The sequence below is a fragment of the Eucyclogobius newberryi genome, unplaced genomic scaffold, assembly GCF_026437365.1.
Source record: "Eucyclogobius newberryi isolate DKJ021-1_F unplaced genomic scaffold, fEucNew1.0.hap1 SCAF_10, whole genome shotgun sequence".
NCBI classification, from domain to species: Eukaryota; Metazoa; Chordata; class Actinopteri; order Gobiiformes; family Gobiidae; genus Eucyclogobius; species Eucyclogobius newberryi.
In genome coordinates, this window is record NW_027315724.1 from 6,796,707 (window position 1) to 6,817,497 (window position 20,791).

Consider the following 20,791-nt stretch of genomic DNA (forward strand, 5'->3'; position numbering starts at 1 on the left):
CTCAATCAGTTTCATACATAAGAATATTACAGTAAATTGATAGCTTGACAGCATTCATAAATGTCCAATAATACAATATTCTCACTATGATAGAAATATGCCAGGCATTGCAGTGCTCAGTTTGAGTGTTTCTACTGATATTCATCAGTTTGTCCTTAAACTCTGGACAACTGAGCCACAAAGCTGGAGTTTTAGGGGCTAGTGGCGCAATGGATAACGCGTCTGACTACGGACCAGAAGATTCTGGTTTCGACTGCTGGCTAGCTCGCATCAAATTTTAACTTGAAAACGGTCAGTTGATCAGTGTGAAATGAATAAGTGGTAAATCCTTTAATGTTAAACCAAGGGTTCATTTGGAAGATCAAACCAGATTCTGTCTTCTATCTTCTCAATTTTTAAGCAAGTAAAACTACTGTGTATCGTTTTTGTTTTTTGTTGATAGATTGGTCTTTGTACACTGATTTGATGTCAGACCCCAGTATCAAAAAGTAGATGTGGTAGTATAGCCTATGTACACTGCATTTTGTATGCAGCAGTCCATCAGACCCTCCAGTTGATATACTCCAGTCCACAACCCATCTTTGAAATCAATTTAAAAAAAAGAATCATCTTGTTTACGGGTTTAATTCTGTGTTAGCACTAGGTTAGACCTGGTTTGGTCCTGGTTAAGGCCTTGCTGAATTTTGCTTTCCACCTGCTTTGATTCAGGGTTAGTTCTGGTTCAGACCTGGTTGGTATTCGTCTAGTCCTAGTTTAAATTCAGGTTCGGTACTGGATGGGTAATTTTGCAAAGGAATGTTGCTAAAGCATTTGGTATGTTATTTCACACAACATTTGACAACATTTTGATACAGTAGTGTCGTGTTGTGCACCTCTGGTCCTCCGAAAAATCTGGCCCCAGGGGAAATTAAGTTGAATAGCCCTGGTATAGGGGCTAAGGGCACAATGGATAACGCATGTGACTATGGATCAGAGGATTCTAGGCTCAGTGTGTAAAATAACTGGTAAGTACTAGAATGTTAGACAAGAGCTAATTTGGAGGCCCAAACAAAAACCTGGTCTTTGTCCACTGATTAAATGTCAGTGCCCTACGAAAAAGCAGCCGTGATCGTATAGTGGTAAGTACTCTGCGTTGTGGTCGCAGCAACCCCGGTTTGAATCCAGGTCACGGCATACCTAGCAAGATTTCTTTGCATTTTTCTCAATCAGTTTCATACATAAGAATATTACAGTAAAAAGATAGCTTGACAGCATTCATAAATGTCCAATAATACAATATTCTCACTATGATAGAAATATGCCAGGCATTGCAGTGCTCAGTTTGAGTGTTTCTACTGATATTCATCAGTTTGTCCTTAAACTCTGGACAACTGAGCCACAAAGCTGGAGTTTTAGGGGCTAGTGGCGCAATGGATAACGCGTCTGACTACGAATCAGAAGATTCTGGTTTCGACTCCTGGCTAGCTCGCATCAAATTTTAACTTGAAAACGGTCAGTTGATCAGTGTGAAATGAATAAGTGGTAAATCCTTTAATGTTAAACCAAGGGTTCATTTGGAAGATCAAACCAGATTCTGTCTTCTATCTTCTCAATTTTTAGGCAAGTAACACTACTGTGTATCGTTTTTGTTTTTTGGTGATAGATTGGTCTTTGTACACTGATTTGATGTCAGACCCCAGTATCAAAAAGTAGATGTGGTAGTATAGCCTATGTACACTGCATTTTGTATGCAGCAGTCCATCAGACCCTCCAGTTGATATACTCCAGTCCACAACCCATCTTTGAAATCAATTTAAAAAAAAGAATCATCTTGTTTACGGGTTTAATTCTGTGTTAGCACTAGGTTAGACCTGGTTTGGTCTTGGTTAAGGCCTTGCTGAATTTTGCTTTCCACCTGCTTTGATTCAGGGTTAGTTCTGGTTCAGACCTGGTTGGTATTCGTCTAGTCCTAGTTTTAATTCAGGTTCGGTACTGGATGGGTAATTTTGCAAAGGAATGTTGCTAAAGCATTTGGTATGTTATTTCACACAACATTTGACAACATTTTGATACAGTAGTGTCGTGTTGTGCACCTCTGGTCCTCCGAAAAATCTGGCCCCAGGGGAAATTAATTGAATAGCCCTGGTATAGGGGCTAAGGGCACAATGGATAACGCATGTGACTATGGATCAGAGGATTCTAGGCTCAGTGTGTAAAATAACTGGTAAGTACTAGAATGTTAGACAAGAGCTAATTTGGAGGCCCAAACAAAAACCTGGTCTTTGTCCACTGATTAAATGTCAGTGCCCTACGAAAAAGCAGCCGTGATCGTATAGTGGTAAGTACTCTGCGTTGTGGTCACAGCAACCCCGGTTCGAATCCGGGTCACGGCATACCTACCAAGATTTCTTTGCATTTTTCTCAATCAGTTTCATACATAAGAATATTACAGTAAATTGATAGCTTGACAGCATTCATAAATGTCCAATAATACAATATTCTCACTATAATAGAAATATGCCAGGCATTGCAGTGCTCAGTTTGAGAGTTTCTACTGATATTCATCAGTTTGTCCTTAAACTCTGGACAACTGAGCCACAAAGCTGGAGTTTTAGGGGCTAGTGGCGCAATGGATAACGCGTCTGACTACGGATCAGAAAATTCTAGGTTCGACTCCTGGCTAGCTCGCATCAAATTTTAACTTGAAAACGGTCAGTTGATCAGTGTGAAATAAATAAGTGGTAAATCCTTTAATGTTGAACCAAGGGTTCATTTGGAAGATCAAACCAGATTCTGTCTTCTATCTTCTCAATTTTTAAGCAAGTAAAACTACTGTGTATCGTTTTTGTTTTTTGTTGATAGATTGGTCTGTGTACACTGATTTGATGTCAGACCCCAGTATCAAAAAGTAGATGTGGTAGTATAGCCTATGTACACTGCATTTTGTATGCAGCAGTCCATCAGACCCTCCAGTTGATATACTCCAGTCCACAACCCATCTTTGAAATCAATTTAAAAAAAGAATCATCTTGTTTACGGGTTTAATTCTGTGTTAGCACTAGGTTAGACCTGGTTTGGTCTTGGTTAAGGCCTTGCTGAATTTTGCTTTCCACCTGCTTTGATTCAGGGTTAGTTCTGGTTCAGACCTGGTTGGTATTCGTCTAGTCCTAGTTTTAATTCAGGTTCGGTACTGGATGGGTAATTTTGCAAAGGAATGTTGCTAAAGCATTTGGTATGTTATTTCACACAACATTTGACAACATTTTGATACAGTAGTGTCGTGTTGTGCACCTCTGGTCCTCCGAAAAATCTGGCCCCAGGGGAAATTAATTGAATAGCCCTGGTATAGGGGCTAAGGGCACAATGGATAACGCATGTGACTATGGATCAGAGGATTCTAGGCTCAGTGTGTAAAATAACTGGTAAGTACTAGAATGTTAGACAAGAGCTAATTTGGAGGCCCAAACAAAAACCTGGTCTTTGTCCACTGATTAAATGTCAGTGCCCTATGAAAAAGCAGCCGTGATCGTATAGTGGTAAGTACTCTGCGTTGTGGTCGCAGCAACCCCGGTTCGAATCCGGGTCACGGCATACCTACCAAGATTTCTTTGCATTTTTCTCAATCAGTTTCATACATAAGAATATTACAGTAAATTGATAGCTTGACAGCATTCATAAATGTCCAATAATACAATATTCTCACTATAATAGAAATATGCCAGGCATTGCAGTGCTCAGTTTGAGAGTTTCTACTGATATTCATCAGTTTGTCCTTAAACTCTGGACAACTGAGCCACAAAGCTGGAGTTTTAGGGGCTAGTGGCGCAATGGATAACGCGTCTGACTACGGATCAGAAGATTCTAGGTTCAACTCCTGGCTAGCTCGCATCAAATTTTAACTTGAAAACGGTCAGTTGATCAGTGTGAAATAAATAAGTGGTAAATCCTTTAATGTTGAACCAAGGGTTCATTTGGAAGATCAAACCAGATTCTGTCTTCTATCTTCTCAATTTTTAAGCAAGTAAAACTACTGTGTATCGTTTTTGTTTTTTGTTGATAGATTGGTCTGTGTACACTGATTTGATGTCAGACCCCAGTATCAAAAAGTAGATGTGGTAGTATAGCCTATGTACACTGCATTTTGTATGCAGCAGTCCATCAGACCCTCCAGTTGATATACTCCAGTCCACAACCCATCTTTGAAATCAATTTAAAAAAAAGAATCATCTTGTTTACGGGTTTAATTCTGTGTTAGCACTAGGTTAGACCTGGTTTGGTCTTGGTTAAGGCCTTGCTGAATTTTGCTTTCCACCTGCTTTGATTCAGGGTTAGTTCTGGTTCAGACCTGGTTGGTATTCGTCTAGTCCTAGTTTTAATTCAGGTTCGGTACTGGATGGGTAATTTTGCAAAGGAATGTTGCTAAAGCATTTGGTATGTTATTTCACACAACATTTGACAACATTTTGATACAGTAGTGTCGTGTTGTGCACCTCTGGTCCTCCGAAAAATCTGGCCCCAGGGGAAATTAATTGAATAGCCCTGGTATAGGGGCTAAGAGCACAATGGATAACGCATGTGACTATGGATCAGAGGATTCTAGGCTCAGTGTGTAAAATAACTGGTAAGTACTAGAATGTTAGACAAGAGCTAATTTGGAGGCCCAAACAAAAACCTGGTCTTTGTCCACTGATTAAATGTCAGTGCCCTACGAAAAAGCAGCCGTGATCGTATAGTGGTAAGTACTCTGCGTTGTGGTCGCAGCAACCCCGTTTTGCATCCGGGTCACGGCATACCTAGCAAGATTTCTTTGCATTTTTCTCAATCAGTTTCATACATAAGAATATTACAGTAAATTGATAGCTTGACAGCATTCATAAATGTCCAATAATACAATATTCTCACTATAATAGAAATATGCCAGGCATTGCAGTGCTCAGTTTGAGTGTTTCTACTGCTATTCATCAGTTTGTCCTTAAACTCTGGACAACTGAGCCACAAAGCTGGAGTTTTAGGGGCTAGTGGCGCAATGGATAACGCGTCTGACTACGGATCAGAAGATTCTAGGTTCGACTCCTGGCTAGCTCGCATTAAATTTTAACTTGAAAACGGTCAGTTGATCAGTGTGAAATAAATAAGTGGTAAATCCTTTAATGTTAAACCAAGGGTTCATTTGGAAGATCAAACCAGATTCTGTCTTCTATCTTCTCAATTTTTAGGCAAGTAACACTACTGTGTATCGTTTTTGTTTTTTGTTGATGGATTGGTCTTTGTACACTGATTTGATGTCAGACCCCAGTATCAAAAAGTAGATGTGGTAGTATAGCCTATGTACACTGCATTTTGTATGCAGCAGTCCATCAGACCCTCCAGTTGATATACTCCAGTCCACAACCCATCTTTGAAATCAATTTAAAAAAAAAGAATCATCTTGTTTACGGGTTTAATTCTGTGTTAGCACTAGGTTAGACCTGGTTTGGTCTTGGTTAAGGCCTTGCTGAATTTTGCTTTCCACCTGCTTTGATTCAGGGTTAGTTCTGGTTCAGACCTGGTTGGTATTCGTCTAGTCCTAGTTTTAATTCAGGTTCGGTACTGGATGGGTAATTTTGCAAAGGAATGTTGCTAAAGCATTTGGTATGTTATTTCACACAACATTTGACAACATTTTGATACAGTAGTGTCGTGTTGTGCACCTCTGGTCCTCCGAAAAATCTGGCCCCAGGGGAAATTAAGTTGAATAGCCCTGGTATAGGGGCTAAGGGCACAATGGATAACGCATGTGACTATGGATCAGAGGATTCTAGGCTCAGTGTGTAAAATAACTGGTAAGTACTAGAATGTTAGACAAGAGCTAATTTGGAGGCCCAAACAAAAACCTGGTCTTTGTCCACTGATTAAATGTCAGTGCCCTACGAAAAAGCAGCCGTGATCGTATAGTGGTAAGTACTCTGCGTTGTGGTCGCAGCAACCCCGGTTCAAATCCGGGTCACGGCATACCTAGCAAGATTTCTTTGCATTTTTCTCAATCAGTTTCATACATAAGAATATTACAGTAAAAAGATAGCTTGACAGCATTCATAAATGTCCAATAATACAATATTCTCACTATGATAGAAATATGCCAGGCATTGCAGTGCTCAGTTTGAGTGTTTCTACTGATATTCATCATTTTGTCCTTAAACTCTGGACAACTGAGCCACAAAGCTGGAGTTTTAGGGGCTAGTGGCGCAATGGATAACGCGTCTGACTACGGATCAGAAGATTCTGGTTTCGACTTCTGGCTAGCTCGCATCAAATTTTAACTTGAAAACGGTCAGTTGATCAGTGTGAAATGAATAAGTGGTAAATCCTTTAATGTTAAACCAAGGGTTCATTTGGAAGATCAAACCAGATTCTGTCTTCTATCTTCTCAATTTTTAGGCAAGTAACACTACTGTGTATCGTTTTTGTTTTTTGGTGATAGATTGGTCTTTGTACACTGATTTGATGTCAGACCCCAGTATCAAAAAGTAGATGTGGTAGTATAGCCTATGTACACTGCATTTTGTATGCAGCAGTCCATCAGACCCTCCAGTTGATATACTCCAGTCCACAACCCATCTTTGAAATCAATTTAAAAAAAAGAATCATCTTGTTTACGGGTTTAATTCTGTGTTAGCACTAGGTTAGACCTGGTTTGGTCTTGGTTAAGGCCTTGCTGAATTTTGCTTTCCACCTGCTTTGATTCAGGGTTAGTTCTGGTTCAGACCTGGTTGGTATTCGTCTAGTCCTAGTTTTAATTCAGGTTCGGTACTGGATGGGTAATTTTGCAAAGGAATGTTGCTAAAGCATTTGGTATGTTATTTCACACAACATTTGACAACATTTTGATACAGTAGTGTCGTGTTGTGCACCTCTGGTCCTCCGAAAAATCTGGCCCCAGGGGAAATTAATTGAATAGCCCTGGTATAGGGGCTAAGGGCACAATGGATAACGCATGTGACTATGGATCAGAGGATTCCAGGCTCAGTGTGTAAAATAACTGGTAAGTACTAGAATGTTAGACAAGAGCTAATTTGGAGGCCCAAACAAAAACCTGGTCTTTGTCCACTGATTAAATGTCAGTGCCCTACGAAAAAGCAGCCGTGATCGTATAGTGGTAAGTACTCTGCGTTGTGGTCGCAGCAACCCCGGTTTGAATCCGGGTCACGGCATACCTAGCAAGATTTCTTTGCATTTTTCTCAATCAGTTTCATACATAAGAATATTACAGTAAATTGATAGCTTGACAGCATTCATAAATGTCCAATAATACAATATTCTCACTATAATAGAAATATGCCAGGCATTGCAGTGCTCAGTTTGAGAGTTTCTACTGATATTCATCAGTTTGTCCTTAAACTCTGGACAACTGAGCCACAAAGCTGGAGTTTTAGGGGCTAGTGGCGCAATGGATAACGCGTCTGACTACGGATCAGAAGATTCTAGTTTCGACTCCTGGCTAGCTCGCATCAAATTTTAACTTGAAAACGGTCAGTTGATCAGTGTGAAATGAATAAGTGGTAAATCCTTTAATGTTAAACCAAGGGTTCATTTGGAAGATCAAACCAGATTCTGTCTTCTATCTTCTCAATTTTTAGGCAAGTAACACTACTGTGTATCGTTTTTGTTTTTTGGTGATAGATTGGTCTTTGTACACTGATTTGATGTCAGACCCCAGTATCAAAAAGTAGATGTGGTAGTATAGCCTATGTACACTGCATTTTGTATGCAGCAGTCCATCAGACCCTCCAGTTGATATACTCCAGTCCACAACCCATCTTTGAAATCAATTTAAAAAAAAGAATCATCTTGTTTACGGGTTTAATTCTGTGTTAGCACTAGGTTAGACCTGGTTTGGTCTTGGTTAAGGCCTTGCTGAATTTTGCTTTCCACCTGCTTTGATTCAGGGTTAGTTCTGGTTCAGACCTGGTTGGTATTCGTCTAGTCCTAGTTTTAATTCAGGTTCGGTACTGGATGGGTAATTTTGCAAAGGAATGTTGCTAAAGCATTTGGTATGTTATTTCACACAACATTTGACAACATTTTGATACAGTAGTGTCGTGTTGTGCACCTCTGGTCCTCCGAAAAATCTGGCCCCAGGGGAAATTAATTGAATAGCCCTGGTATAGGGGCTAAGGGCACAATGGATAACGCATGTGACTATGGATCAGAGGATTCTAGGCTCAGTGTGTAAAATAACTGGTAAGTACTAGAATGTTAGACAAGAGCTAATTTGGAGGCCCAAACAAAAACCTGGTCTTTGTCCACTGATTAAATGTCAGTGCCCTACGAAAAAGCAGCCGTGATCGTATAGTGGTAAGTACTCTGCGTTGTGGTCGCAGCAACCCCGGTTCGAATCCGGGTCACGGCATACCTAGCAAGATTTCTTTGCATTTATCTCAATCAGTTTCATACATAAGAATATTACAGTAAATAGATAGCTTGACAGCATTCATAAATGTCCAATAATACAATATTCTCACTATGATAGAAATATGCCAGGCATTGCAGTGCTCAGTTTGAGTGTTTCTACTGATATTCATCAGTTTGTCCTTAAACTCTGGACAACTGAGCCACAAAGCTGTAGTTTTAGGGGCTAGTGGCGCAATGGATAACGCGTCTGACTACGGATCAGAAGATTCTAGTTTCGACTCCTGGCTAGCTCGCATCAAATTTTAACTTGAAAACGGTCAGTTGATCAGTGTGAAATGAATAAGTGGTAAATCCTTTAATGTTAAACCAAGGGTTCATTTGGAAGATCAAACCAGATTCTGTCTTCTATCTTCTCAATTTTTAGGCAAGTAACACTACTGTGTATCGTTTTTGTTTTTTGGTGATAGATTGGTCTTTGTACACTGATTTGATGTCAGACCCCAGTATCAAAAAGTAGATGTGGTAGTATAGCCTATGTACACTGCATTTTGTATGCAGCAGTCCATCAGACCCTCCAGTTGATATACTCCAGTCCACAACCCATCTTTGAAATCAATTAAAAAAAAAGAACCATCTTGTTTACGGGTTTAATTCTGTGTTAGCACTAGGTTAGACCTGGTTTGGTCTTGGTTAAGGCCTTGCTGAATTTTGCTTTCCACCTGCTTTGATTCAGGGTTAGTTCTGGTTCAGACCTGGTTGGTATTCGTCTAGTCCTAGTTTTAATTCAGGTTCGGTACTGGATGGGTAATTTTGCAAAGGAATGTTGCTAAAGCATTTGGTATGTTATTTCACACAACATTTGACAACATTTTGATACAGTAGTGTCGTGTTGTGCACCTCTGGTCCTCCGAAAAATCTGGCCCCAGGGGAAATTAATTGAATAGCCCTGGTATAGGGGCTAAGGGCACAATGGATAACGCATGTGACTATGGATCAGAGGATTCTAGGCTCAGTGTGTAAAATAACTGGTAAGTACTAGAATGTTAGACAAGAGCTAATTTGGAGGCCCAAACAAAAACCTGGTCTTTGTCCACTGATTAAATGTCAGTGCCCTACGAAAAAGCAGCCGTGATGGTATAGTGGTAAGTACTCTGCGTTGTGGTCGCAGCAACCCCGGTTCGAATACGGGTCACGGCATACCTAGCAAGATTTCTTTGCATTTTTCTCAATCAGTTTCATACATAAGAATATTACAGTAAAAAGATAGCTTGACAGCATTCATAAATGTCCAATAATACAATATTCTCACTATGATAGAAATATGCCAGGCATTGCAGTGCTCAGTTTGAGTGTTTCTACTGATATTCATCATTTTGTCCTTAAACTCTGGACAACTGAGCCACAAAGCTGGAGTTTTAGGGGCTAGTGGCGCAATGGATAACGCGTCTGACTACGGATCAGAAGATTCTGGTTTCGACTTCTGGCTAGCTCGCATCAAATTTTAACTTGAAAACGGTCAGTTGATCAGTGTGAAATGAATAAGTGGTAAATCCTTTAATGTTAAACCAAGGGTTCATTTGGAAGATCAAACCAGATTCTGTCTTCTATCTTCTCAATTTTTAGGCAAGTAACACTACTGTGTATCGTTTTTGTTTTTTGGTGATAGATTGGTCTTTGTACACTGATTTGATGTCAGACCCCAGTATCAAAAAGTAGATGTGGTAGTATAGCCTATGTACACTGCATTTTGTATGCAGCAGTCCATCAGACCCTCCAGTTGATATACTCCAGTCCACAACCCATCTTTGAAATCAATTTAAAAAAAAGAACCATCTTGTTTACGGGTTTAATTCTGTGTTAGCACTAGGTTAGACCTGGTTTGGTCTTGGTTAAGGCCTTGCTGAATTTTGCTTTCCACCTGCTTTGATTCAGGGTTAGTTCTGGTTCAGACCTGGTTGGTATTCGTCTAGTCCTAGTTTTAATTCAGGTTCGGTACTGGATGGGTAATTTTGCAAAGGAATGTTGCTAAAGCATTTGGTATGTTATTTCACACAACATTTGACAACATTTTGATACAGTGGTGTCGTGTTGTGCACCTCTGGTCCTCCGAAAAATCTGGCCCCAGGGGAAATTAATTGAATAGCCCTGGTATAGGGGCTAAGGGCACAATGGATAACGCATGTGACTATGGATCAGAGGATTCTAGGCTCAGTGTGTAAAATAACTGGTAAGTACTAGAATGTTAGACAAGAGCTAATTTGGAGGCCCAAACAAAAACCTGGTCTTTGTCCACTGATTAAATGTCAGTGCCCTACGAAAAAGCAGCCGTGATCGTATAGTGGTAAGTACTCTGCGTTGTGGTCGCAGCAACCCAGGTTTGAATCCGGGTCACGGCATACCTAGCAAGATTTCTTTGCATTTTTCTCAATCAGTTTCATACATAAGAATATTACAGTAAATTGATAGCTTGACAGCATTCATAAATGTCCAATAATACAATATTCTCACTATAATAGAAATATGCCAGGCATTGCAGTGCTCAGTTTGAGCGTTTCTACTGATATTCATCAGTTTGTCCTTAAACTCTGGACAACTGAGCCACAAAGCTGGAGTTTTAGGGGCTAGTGGCGCAATGGATAACGCGTCTGACTACGGATCAGAAGATTCTAGGTTCGACTCCTGGCTAGCTCGCATCAAATTTTAACTTGAAAACGGTCAGTTGATCAGTGTGAAATAAATAAGTGGTAAATCCTTTAATGTTGAACCAAGGGTTCATTTGGAAGATCAAACCAGATTCTGTCTTCTATCTTCTCAATTTTTAAGCAAGTAAAACTACTGTGTATCGTTTTTGTTTTTTGTTGATAGATTGGTCTGTGTACACTGATTTGATGTCAGACCCCAGTATCAAAAAGTAGATGTGGTAGTATAGCCTATGTACACTGCATTTTGTATGCAGCAGTCCATCAGACCCTCCAGTTGATATACTCCAGTCCACAACCCATCTTTGAAATCAATTTAAAAAAAAGAATCATCTTGTTTACGGGTTTAATTCTGTGTTAGCACTAGGTTAGACCTGGTTTGGTCTTGGTTAAGGCCTTGCTGAATTTTGCTTTCCACCTGCTTTGATTCAGGGTTAGTTCTGGTTCAGACCTGGTTGGTATTCGTCTAGTCCTAGTTTTAATTCAGGTTCGGTACTGGATGGGTAATTTTGCAAAGGAATGTTGCTAAAGCATTTGGTATGTTATTTCACACAACATTTGACAACATTTTGATACAGTAGTGTCGTGTTGTGCACCTCTGGTCCTCCGAAAAATCTGGCCCCAGGGGAAATTAATTGAATAGCCCTGGTATAGGGGCTAAGGGCACAATGGATAACGCATGTGACTATGGATCAGAGGATTCTAGGCTCAGTGTGTAAAATAACTGGTAAGTACTAGAATGTTAGACAAGAGCTAATTTGGAGGCCCAAACAAAAACCTGGTCTTTGTCCACTGATTAAATGTCAGTGCCCTACGAAAAAGCAGCCGTGATGGTATAGTGGTAAGTACTCTGCGTTGTGGTCGCAGCAACCCCGGTTCGAATACGGGTCACGGCATACCTAGCAAGATTTCTTTGCATTTTTCTCAATCAGTTTCATACATAAGAATATTACAGTAAAAAGATAGCTTGACAGCATTCATAAATGTCCAATAATACAATATTCTCACTATGATAGAAATATGCCAGGCATTGCAGTGCTCAGTTTGAGTGTTTCTACTGATATTCATCATTTTGTCCTTAAACTCTGGACAACTGAGCCACAAAGCTGGAGTTTTAGGGGCTAGTGGCGCAATGGATAACGCGTCTGACTACGGATCAGAAGATTCTGGTTTCGACTTCTGGCTAGCTCGCATCAAATTTTAACTTGAAAACGGTCAGTTGATCAGTGTGAAATGAATAAGTGGTAAATCCTTTAATGTTAAACCAAGGGTTCATTTGGAAGATCAAACCAGATTCTGTCTTCTATCTTCTCAATTTTTAGGCAAGTAACACTACTGTGTATCGTTTTTGTTTTTTGGTGATAGATTGGTCTTTGTACACTGATTTGATGTCAGACCCCAGTATCAAAAAGTAGATGTGGTAGTATAGCCTATGTACACTGCATTTTGTATGCAGCAGTCCATCAGACCCTCCAGTTGATATACTCCAGTCCACAACCCATCTTTGAAATCAATTTAAAAAAAAGAACCATCTTGTTTACGGGTTTAATTCTGTGTTAGCACTAGGTTAGACCTGGTTTGGTCTTGGTTAAGGCCTTGCTGAATTTTGCTTTCCACCTGCTTTGATTCAGGGTTAGTTCTGGTTCAGACCTGGTTGGTATTCGTCTAGTCCTAGTTTTAATTCAGGTTCGGTACTGGATGGGTAATTTTGCAAAGGAATGTTGCTAAAGCATTTGGTATGTTATTTCACACAACATTTGACAACATTTTGATACAGTGGTGTCGTGTTGTGCACCTCTGGTCCTCCGAAAAATCTGGCCCCAGGGGAAATTAATTGAATAGCCCTGGTATAGGGGCTAAGGGCACAATGGATAACGCATGTGACTATGGATCAGAGGATTCTAGGCTCAGTGTGTAAAATAACTGGTAAGTACTAGAATGTTAGACAAGAGCTAATTTGGAGGCCCAAACAAAAACCTGGTCTTTGTCCACTGATTAAATGTCAGTGCCCTACGAAAAAGCAGCCGTGATGGTATAGTGGTAAGTACTCTGCGTTGTGGTCGCAGCAACCCCGGTTCGGATAAGGGTCACGGCATACCTAGCAAGATTTCTTTGCATTTTTCTCAATCAGTTTCATACATAAGAATATTACAGTAAATTGATAGCTTGACAGCATTCATAAATGTCCAATAATACAATATTCTCACTATAATAGAAATATGCCAGGCATTGCAGTGCTCAGTTTGAGAGTTTCTACTGATATTCATCAGTTTGTCCTTAAACTCTGGACAACTGAGCCACAAAGCTGGAGTTTTAGGGGCTAGTGGCGCAATGGATAACGCGTCTGACTACGGATCAGAAGATTCTAGGTTCGACTCCTGGCTAGCTCGCATCAAATTTTAACTTGAAAACGGTCAGTTGATCAGTGTGAAATAAATAAGTGGTAAATCCTTTAATGTTGAACCAAGGGTTCATTTGGAAGATCAAACCAGATTCTGTCTTCTATCTTCTCAATTTTTAAGCAAGTAAAACTACTGTGTATCGTTTTTGTTTTTTGTTAATAGATTGGTCTGTGTACACTGATTTGATGTCAGACCCCAGTATCAAAAAGTAGATGTGGTAGTATAGCCTATGTACACTGCATTTTGTATGCAGCAGTCCATCAGACCCTCCAGTTGATATACTCCAGTCCACAACCCATCTTTGAAATCAATTTAAAAAAAAGAATCATCTTGTTTACGGGTTTAATTCTGTGTTAGCACTAGGTTAGACCTGGTTTGGTCTTGGTTAAGGCCTTGCTGAATTTTGCTTTCCACCTGCTTTGATTCAGGGTTAGTTCTGGTTCAGACTTGGTTGGTATTCGTCTAGTCCTAGTTTTAATTCAGGTTCGGTACTGGATGGGTAATTTTGCAAAGGAATGTTGCTAAAGCATTTGGTATGTTATTTCACACAACATTTGACAACATTTTGATACAGTAGTGTCGTGTTGTGCACCTCTGGTCCTCCGAAAAATCTGGCCCCAGGGGAAATTAATTGAATAGCCCTGGTATAGGGGCTAAGGGCACAATGGATAACGCATGTGACTATGGATCAGAGGATTCTAGGCTCAGTGTGTAAAATAACTGGTAAGTACTAGAATGTTAGACAAGAGCTAATTTGGAGGCCCAAACAAAAACCTGGTCTTTGTCCACTGATTAAATGTCAGTGCCCTACGAAAAAGCAGCCGTGATCGTATAGTGGTAAGTACTCTGCGTTGTGGTCGCAGCAACCCAGGTTTGAATCCGGGTCACGGCATACCTAGCAAGATTTCTTTGCATTTTTCTCAATCAGTTTCATACATAAGAATATTACAGTAAAAAGATAGCTTGACAGCATTCATAAATGTCCAATAATACAATATTCTCACTATAATAGAAATATGCCAGGCATTGCAGTGCTCAGTTTGAGTGTTTCTACTGATATTCATCAGTTTGTCCTTAAACTCTGGACAACTGAGCCACAAAGCTGGAGTTTTAGGGGCTAGTGGCGCAATGGATAACGCGTCTGACTACGGATCAGAAGATTCTAGGTTTGACTCCTGGCTAGCTCGCATCAAATTTTAACTTGAAAACGGTCAGTTGATCAGTGTGAAATAAATAAGTGGTAAATCCTTTAATGTTGAACCAAGGGTTCATTTGGAAGATCAAACCAGATTCTGTCTTCTATCTTCTCAATTTTTAAGCAAGTAAAACTACTGTGTATCGTTTTTGTTTTTTGTTGATAGATTGGTCTGTGTACACTGATTTGATGTCAGACCCCAGTATCAAAAAGTAGATGTGGTAGTATAGCCTATGTACACTGCATTTTGTATGCAGCAGTCCATCAGACCCTCCAGTTGATATACTCCAGTCCACAACCCATCTTTGAAATCAATTTAAAAAAAAGAATCATCTTGTTTACGGGTTTAATTCTGTGTTAGCACTAGGTTAGACCTGGTTTGGTCTTGGTTAAGGCCTTGCTGAATTTTGCTTTCCACCTGCTTTGATTCAGGGTTAGTTCTGGTTCAGACTTGGTTGGTATTCGTCTAGTCCTAGTTTTAATTCAGGTTCGGTACTGGATGGGTAATTTTGCAAAGGAATGTTGCTAAAGCATTTGGTATGTTATTTCACACAACATTTGACAACATTTTGATACAGTAGTGTCGTGTTGTGCACCTCTGGTCCTCCGAAAAATCTGGCCCCAGGGGAAATTAATTGAATAGCCCTGGTATAGGGGCTAAGGGCACAATGGATAACGCATGTGACTATGGATCAGAGGATTCTAGGCTCAGTGTGTAAAATAACTGGTAAGTACTAGAATGTTAGACAAGAGCTAATTTGGAGGCCCAAACAAAAACCTGGTCTTTGTCCACTGATTAAATGTCAGTGCCCTACGAAAAAGCAGCCGTGATCGTATAGTGGTAAGTACTCTGCGTTGTGGTCGCAGCAACCCCGGTTCGAATCCGGGTCACGGCATACCTACCAAGATTTCTTTGCATTTTTCTCAATCAGTTTCATACATAAGAATATTACAGTAAATTGATAGCTTGACAGCATTCATAAATGTCCAATAATACAATATTCTCACTATAATAGAAATATGCCAGGCATTGCAGTGCTCAGTTTGAGAGTTTCTACTAATATTCATCAGTTTGTCCTTAAACTCTGGACAACTGAGCCACAAAGCTGGAGTTTTAGGGGCTAGTGGCGCAATGGATAACGCGTCTGACTACGGATCAGAAGATTCTAGGTTCGACTCCTGGCTAGCTCGCATCAAATTTTAACTTGAAAACGGTCAGTTGATCAGTGTGAAATAAATAAGTGGTAAATCCTTTAATGTTGAACCAAGGGTTCATTTGGAAGATCAAACCAGATTCTGTCTTCTATCTTCTCAATTTTTAAGCAAGTAAAACTACTGTGTATCGTTTTTGTTTTTTGTTGATAGATTGGTCTGTGTACACTGATTTGATGTCAGACCCCAGTATCAAAAAGTAGATGTGGTAGTATAGCCTATGTACACTGCATTTTGTATGCAGCAGTCCATCAGACCCTCCAGTTGATATACTCCAGTCCACAACCCATCTTTGAAATCAATTTAAAAAAAAGAATCATCTTGTTTACGGGTTTAATTCTGTGTTAGCACTAGGTTAGACCTGGTTTGGTCTTGGTTAAGGCCTTGCTGAATTTTGCTTTCCACCTGCTTTGATTCAGGGTTAGTTCTGGTTCAGACCTGGTTGGTATTCGTCTAGTCCTAGTTTTAATTCAGGTTCGGTACTGGATGGGTAATTTTGCAAAGGAATGTTGCTAAAGCATTTGGTATGTTATTTCACACAACATTTGACAACATTTTGATACAGTAGTGTCGTGTTGTGCACCTCTGGTCCTCCGAAAAATCTGGCCCCAGGGGAAATTAATTGAATAGCCCTGGTATAGGGGCTAAGGGCACAATGGATAACGCATGTGACTATGGATCAGAGGATTCTAGGCTCAGTGTGTAAAATAACTGGTAAGTACTAGAATGTTAGACAAGAGCTAATTTGGAGGCCCAAACAAAAACCTGGTCTTTGTCCACTGATTAAATGTCAGTGCCCTACGAAAAAGCAGCCGTGATCGTATAGTGGTAAGTACTCTGCGTTGTGGTCGCAGCAACCCCGGTTCGAATCCGGGTCACGGCATACCTACCAAGATTTCTTTGCATTTTTCTCAATCAGTTTCATACATAAGAATATTACAGTAAATTGATAGCTTGACAGCATTCATAAATGTCCAATAATACAATATTCTCACTATAATAGAAATATGCCAGGCATTGCAGTGCTCAGTTTGAGAGTTTCTACTGATATTCATCAGTTTGTCCTTAAACTCTGGACAACTGAGCCACAAAGCTGGAGTTTTAGGGGCTAGTGGTGCAATGGATAATGCGTCTGACTACGGATCAGAAGATTCTAGGTTCGACTCCTGGCTAGCTCGCATCAAATTTTAACTTGAAAACGGTCAGTTGATCAGTGTGAAATAAATAAGTGGTAAATCCTTTAATGTTGAACCAAGGGTTCATTTGGAAGATCAAACCAGATTCTGTCTTCTATCTTCTCAATTTTTAAGCAAGTAAAACTACTGTGTATCGTTTTTGTTTTTTGTTGATAGATTGGTCTGTGTACACTGATTTGATGTCAGACCCCAGTATCAAAAAGTAGATGTGGTAGTATAGCCTATGTACACTGCATTTTGTATGCAGCAGTCCATCAGACCCTCCAGTTGATATACTCCAGTCCACAACCCATCTTTGAAATCAATTTAAAAAAAATAATCATCTTGTTTACGGGTTTAATTCTGTGTTAGCACTAGGTTAGACCTGGTTTGGTCTTGGTTAAGGCCTTGCTGAATTTTGCTTTCCACCTGCTTTGATTCAGGGTTAGTTCTGGTTCAGACCTGGTTGGTATTCGTCTAGTCCTAGTTTTAATTCAGGTTCGGTACTGGATGGGTAATTTTGCAAAGGAATGTTGCTAAAGCATTTGGTATGTTATTTCACACAACATTTGACAACATTTTGATACAGTAGTGTCGTGTTGTGCACCTCTGGTCCTCCGAAAAATCTGGCCCCAGGGGAAATTAAGTTGAATAGCCCTGGTATAGGGGCTAAGGGCACAATGGATAATGCATGTGACTATGGATCAGAGGATTCTAGGCTCAGTGTGTAAAATAACTGGTAAGTACTAGAATGTTAGACAAGAGCTAATTTGGAGGCCCAAACAAAAACCTGGTCTTTGTCCACTGATTAAATGTCAGTGCCCTACGAAAAAGCAGCCGTGATGGTATAGTGGTAAGTATTCTGCGTTGTGGTCGCAGCAACCCCGGTTCGAATCCGGGTCATGGCGTACCTAGCAAGATTTCTTTGCATTTTTCTCAATCAGTTTCATACATAAGAATATTACAGTAAAAAGATAGCTTGACAGCATTCATAAATGTCCAATAATACAATATTCTCACTATAATAGAAATATGCCAGGCATTGCAGTGCTCAGTTTGAGTGTTTCTACTGATATTCATCAGTTTGTCCTTAAACTCTGGACAACTGAGCCACAAAGCTGGAGTTTTAGGGGCTAGTGGCGCAATGGATAACGCGTCTGACTACGGATCAGAAGATTCTAGGTTTGACTCCTGGCTAGCTCGCATCAAATTTTAACTTGAAAACGGTCAGTTGATCAGTGTGAAATAAATAAGTGGTAAATCCTTTAATGTTGAACCAAGGGTTCATTTGGAAGATCAAACCAGATTCTGTCTTCTATCTTCTCAATTTTTAAGCAAGTAAAACTACTGTGTATCGTTTTTGTTTTTTGTTGATAGATTGGTCTGTGTACACTGATTTGATGTCAGACCCCAGTATCAAAAAGTAGATGTGGTAGTATAGCCTATGTACACTGCATTTTGTATGCAGCAGTCCATCAGACCCTCCAGTTGATATACTCCAGTCCACAACCCATCTTTGAAATCAATTTAAAAAAAAGAATCATCTTGTTTACGGGTTTAATTCTGTGTTAGCACTAGGTTAGACCTGGTTTGGTCTTGGTTAAGGCCTTGCTGAATTTTGCTTTCCACCTGCTTTGATTCAGGGTTAGTTCTGGTTCAGACCTGGTTGGTATTCGTCTAGTCCTAGTTTTAATTCAGGTTCGGTACTGGATGGGTAATTTTGCAAAGGAATGTTGCTAAAGCATTTGGTATGTTATTTCACACAACATTTGACAACATTTTGATACAGTAGTGTCGTGTTGTGCACCTCTGGTCCTCCGAAAAATCTGGCCCCAGGGGAAATTAAGTTGAATAGCCCTGGTATAGGGGCTAAGGGCACAATGGATAACGCATGTGACTATGGATCAGAGGATTCTAGGCTCAGTGTGTAAAATAACTGGTAAGTACTAGAATGTTAGACAAGAGCTAATTTGGAGGCCCAAACAAAAACCTGGTCTTTGTCCACTGATTAAATGTCAGTGCCCTACGAAAAAGCAGCCGTGATGGTATAGTGGTAAGTATTCTGCGTTGTGGTCGCAGCAACCCCGGTTCGAATCCGGGTCACGGCATACCTAGCAAGATTTCTTTGCATTTTTCTCAATCAGTTTCATACATAAGAATATTACAGTAAAAAGATAGCTTGACAGCATTCATAAATGTCCAATAATACAATATTCTCACTATAATAGAAATATGCCAGGCATTGCAGTGCTCAGTTTGAGTGTTTCTACTGATATTCATCAGTTTGTCCTTAAACTCTGGACAACTGAGCCACAAAGCTGGAGTTTTAGGGGCTAGTGGCGCAATGGATAACGCGTCTGACTACGGATCAGAAGATTCTAGGTTTGACTCCTGGCTAGCTCGCATCAAATTTTAACTTGAAAACGGTCAGTTGATCAGTGTGAAATAAATAAGTGGTAAATCCTTTAATGTTGAACCAAGGGTTCATTTGGAAGATCAAACCAGATTCTGTCTTCTATCTTCTCAATTTTTAAGCAAGTAAAACTACTGTGTATCGTTTTTGTTTTTTGTTGATAGATTGGTCTGTGTACACTGATTTGATGTCAGACCCCAGTATCAAAAAGTAGATGTGGTAGTATAGCCTATGTACACTGCATTTTGTATGCAGCAGTCCATCAGACCCTCCAGTTGATATACTCCAGTCCACAACCCATCTTTGAAATCAATTTAAAAAAAAGAATCATCTTGTTTACGGGTTTAATTCTGTGTTAGCACTAGGTTAGACCTGGTTTGGTCTTGGTTAAGGCCTTGCTGAATTTTGCTTTCCACCTGCTTTGATTCAGGGTTAGTTCTGGTTCAGACCTGGTTGGTATTCGTCTAGTCCTAGTTTTAATTCAGGTTCGGTACTGGATGGGTAATTTTGCAAAGGAATGTTGCTAAAGCATTTGGTATGTTATTTCACACAACATTTGACAACATTTTGATACAGTAGTGTCGTGTTGTGCACCTCTGGTCCTCCGAAAAATCTGGCCCCAGGGGAAATTAATTGAATAGCCCTGGTATAGGGGCTAAGGGCACAATGGATAACGCATGTGACTATGGATCAGAGGATTCTAGGCTCAGTGTGTAAAATAACTGGTAAGTACTAGAATGTTAGACAAGAGCTAATTTGGAGGCCCAAACAAAAACCTGGTCTTTGTCCACTGATTAAATGTCAGTGCCCTACGAAAAAGCAGCCGTGATCGTATAGTGGTAAGTACTCTGCGTTGTGGTCGCAGCAACCCCGGTTCAAATCCGGGTCACGGCATACCTACCAAGATTTCTTTGCATTTTTCTCAATCAGTTTCATACATAAGAATATTACAGTAAATTGATAGCTTGACAGCATTCATAAATGTCCAATAATACAATATTCTCACTATAATAGAAATATGCCAGGCATTGCAGTGCTCAGTTTGAGAGTTTCTACTGATATTCATCAGTTTGTCCTTAAACTCTGGACAACTGAGCCACAAAGCTGGAGTTTTAGGGGCTAGTGGCGCAATGGATAACGCGTCTGACTACGGATCAGAAGATTCTAGGTTCGACTCCTGGCTAGCTCGCATCAAATTTTAACTTGAAAACGGTCAGTTGATCAGTGTGAAATAAATAAGTGGTAAATCCTTTAATGTTGAACCAAGGGTTCATTTGGAAGATCAAACCAGATTCTGTCTTCTATCTTCTCAATTTTTAAGCAAG

General features: G+C 40.0%; 21 non-coding genes across 21 annotated transcripts; all 21 read left to right on the top strand.

Annotated features, from left to right (window-relative positions):
- The first annotated feature begins 2,594 nt into the window (after positions 1-2,594).
- trnar-acg (transfer RNA arginine (anticodon ACG)) lies at positions 2,595-2,667 on the top strand. Its single transcript has one exon. It is a non-coding gene; the product is annotated as a tRNA-Arg (tRNA).
- Positions 2,668-3,498: 831 nt separating this feature from the next.
- Positions 3,499-3,570, top strand: trnah-gug (transfer RNA histidin (anticodon GUG)). The gene has a single exon. It is a non-coding gene; the product is annotated as a tRNA-His (tRNA).
- A 222-nt stretch (positions 3,571-3,792) lies between these two features.
- trnar-acg (transfer RNA arginine (anticodon ACG)) lies at positions 3,793-3,865 on the top strand. The gene has a single exon. It is a non-coding gene; the product is annotated as a tRNA-Arg (tRNA).
- A 1,126-nt stretch (positions 3,866-4,991) lies between these two features.
- trnar-acg (transfer RNA arginine (anticodon ACG)) lies at positions 4,992-5,064 on the top strand. The gene has a single exon. It is a non-coding gene; the product is annotated as a tRNA-Arg (tRNA).
- Positions 5,065-5,898: 834 nt separating this feature from the next.
- On the top strand, positions 5,899-5,970 carry trnah-gug (transfer RNA histidin (anticodon GUG)). Its single transcript has one exon. It is a non-coding gene; the product is annotated as a tRNA-His (tRNA).
- A 1,127-nt stretch (positions 5,971-7,097) lies between these two features.
- trnah-gug (transfer RNA histidin (anticodon GUG)) lies at positions 7,098-7,169 on the top strand. The gene has a single exon. It is a non-coding gene; the product is annotated as a tRNA-His (tRNA).
- Positions 7,170-8,296: 1,127 nt separating this feature from the next.
- trnah-gug (transfer RNA histidin (anticodon GUG)) lies at positions 8,297-8,368 on the top strand. The gene has a single exon. It is a non-coding gene; the product is annotated as a tRNA-His (tRNA).
- A 1,127-nt stretch (positions 8,369-9,495) lies between these two features.
- Positions 9,496-9,567, top strand: trnah-gug (transfer RNA histidin (anticodon GUG)). The gene has a single exon. It is a non-coding gene; the product is annotated as a tRNA-His (tRNA).
- Positions 9,568-10,988: 1,421 nt separating this feature from the next.
- On the top strand, positions 10,989-11,061 carry trnar-acg (transfer RNA arginine (anticodon ACG)). The gene has a single exon. It is a non-coding gene; the product is annotated as a tRNA-Arg (tRNA).
- Positions 11,062-11,893: 832 nt separating this feature from the next.
- Positions 11,894-11,965, top strand: trnah-gug (transfer RNA histidin (anticodon GUG)). Its single transcript has one exon. It is a non-coding gene; the product is annotated as a tRNA-His (tRNA).
- A 1,421-nt stretch (positions 11,966-13,386) lies between these two features.
- trnar-acg (transfer RNA arginine (anticodon ACG)) lies at positions 13,387-13,459 on the top strand. Its single transcript has one exon. It is a non-coding gene; the product is annotated as a tRNA-Arg (tRNA).
- A 1,126-nt stretch (positions 13,460-14,585) lies between these two features.
- Positions 14,586-14,658, top strand: trnar-acg (transfer RNA arginine (anticodon ACG)). Its single transcript has one exon. It is a non-coding gene; the product is annotated as a tRNA-Arg (tRNA).
- An 832-nt stretch (positions 14,659-15,490) lies between these two features.
- trnah-gug (transfer RNA histidin (anticodon GUG)) lies at positions 15,491-15,562 on the top strand. Its single transcript has one exon. It is a non-coding gene; the product is annotated as a tRNA-His (tRNA).
- A 222-nt stretch (positions 15,563-15,784) lies between these two features.
- Positions 15,785-15,857, top strand: trnar-acg (transfer RNA arginine (anticodon ACG)). The gene has a single exon. It is a non-coding gene; the product is annotated as a tRNA-Arg (tRNA).
- Positions 15,858-16,689: 832 nt separating this feature from the next.
- trnah-gug (transfer RNA histidin (anticodon GUG)) lies at positions 16,690-16,761 on the top strand. The gene has a single exon. It is a non-coding gene; the product is annotated as a tRNA-His (tRNA).
- A 1,128-nt stretch (positions 16,762-17,889) lies between these two features.
- trnah-gug (transfer RNA histidin (anticodon GUG)) lies at positions 17,890-17,961 on the top strand. The gene has a single exon. It is a non-coding gene; the product is annotated as a tRNA-His (tRNA).
- A 222-nt stretch (positions 17,962-18,183) lies between these two features.
- trnar-acg (transfer RNA arginine (anticodon ACG)) lies at positions 18,184-18,256 on the top strand. Its single transcript has one exon. It is a non-coding gene; the product is annotated as a tRNA-Arg (tRNA).
- Positions 18,257-19,089: 833 nt separating this feature from the next.
- trnah-gug (transfer RNA histidin (anticodon GUG)) lies at positions 19,090-19,161 on the top strand. Its single transcript has one exon. It is a non-coding gene; the product is annotated as a tRNA-His (tRNA).
- Positions 19,162-19,383: 222 nt separating this feature from the next.
- On the top strand, positions 19,384-19,456 carry trnar-acg (transfer RNA arginine (anticodon ACG)). Its single transcript has one exon. It is a non-coding gene; the product is annotated as a tRNA-Arg (tRNA).
- An 832-nt stretch (positions 19,457-20,288) lies between these two features.
- On the top strand, positions 20,289-20,360 carry trnah-gug (transfer RNA histidin (anticodon GUG)). The gene has a single exon. It is a non-coding gene; the product is annotated as a tRNA-His (tRNA).
- Positions 20,361-20,582: 222 nt separating this feature from the next.
- Positions 20,583-20,655, top strand: trnar-acg (transfer RNA arginine (anticodon ACG)). The gene has a single exon. It is a non-coding gene; the product is annotated as a tRNA-Arg (tRNA).
- The last annotated feature ends 136 nt before the right edge of the window (positions 20,656-20,791 follow it).